Genomic DNA, 1,343 nt, shown 5'->3' on the forward strand with positions numbered 1-1,343 from the left:
GCTAGGGTCCGTAGCAGGCCGTAGAAGCTGGGGAACGCCCTCCTCCTCCGGGTAGGTCGTGTCGCCGCCGCCGCCCACTCTGACCCGCCGCCGCCTCAGTCGCCTCGAAGCTTTCTCCCCCTTCCGCTCGGGAAAAATTCCGCAAGTTTTTTTTTTAGGGTTTGGAGGGGGTTGGGCCGGGGAAATATCCACTGTGTGAGGCCCACTGTTTAGAACGCTTTATTACATGGTACTCGCTCCGTTTTTATTTACTTCGCATATTACCTTTGACTGAAGTTAAATTTTATAAAGTTTTACCAAGTTTGTAGGAAACAACATGAGCATTTCCAGTAACAAATTTATATGATATGAAAATATATACAATGATGAATCCAATGATGTACGTTTGGTGGTGTATATGTTAATATATTTTTTTACAAACTTGTTGAAAGTATATAAAGTTTCTAGACAAACCTAGTATGCGGAGTAAATAAAAACAGAGGGAGTAGATTTGCGGATCTCAAAGCAGTGATGAGAGACGTGGGCGGCTGATTCTAGCAGGGAACTAGGGAGAGAAAGAGCAGAGGGGTACTAGAGAAGAAGCTCGGATGTCAGGGACAGAGGGTTTCTATCCCGAGCTCGTATGCATCCGGACGACGAGTAAAATCCGAAAGAATAGTCAAAATAACAAACATTGTAAAAAAATTGTGATGAACATTGATAAATGTTTCACATGTTATTTTCGCTCAGGCCTCCACTAATGTCATTTCATCATGGATTTTTGCGTGCAAAGTAAAACATTCGTCAATGTTTATCAAAAAAACCTTTTCAACTTTTTTTGGATTTTACTAATCATTCAGGTGCATGTGAGCTCAGGACTAAAAGAGCACTTTCGAGATGCAGGCGTCAAAGTTCTTTCTCGTTGCCGATAAACAAAGGCTTTCACCGGACACGGTTAATCTAAGCTCGACCTCATGTGAGCTCGGATGAATAATAAAAAATCAGAACAAAAATTATAGCAAACATTGACAATTTTTCCATTACTTGCAAAATTTCATCACGGAATGACATTCGTGAAAGACGTGGCAAAATAAACAAAATTGATGCTCCAAAAAAGTTATTTTTAAAAGAATTTTGGAGTATCAATCTTTTTTGTCATGTCCTACATGAATGTCATTCCATGGTGAAACTTTGCAAGCAATCAAAACATTTCTCAACGTTTGCTGCAAAAAATGAGTTTTGGGGAAAAATATTTTTTATTATTATTTTACTGTTCACTCGAGCCCATATAACAAATCTTTTTTTTCATGTCCTACATGAATGTCATTCCATGGTGAAACTTTGCAAGCAATCAAAACATTTTT

Source organism: Triticum dicoccoides, chromosome 3B, assembly GCF_002162155.2.
Source record: "Triticum dicoccoides isolate Atlit2015 ecotype Zavitan chromosome 3B, WEW_v2.0, whole genome shotgun sequence".
Classification (NCBI taxonomy): Eukaryota; Viridiplantae; Streptophyta; class Magnoliopsida; order Poales; family Poaceae; genus Triticum; species Triticum dicoccoides.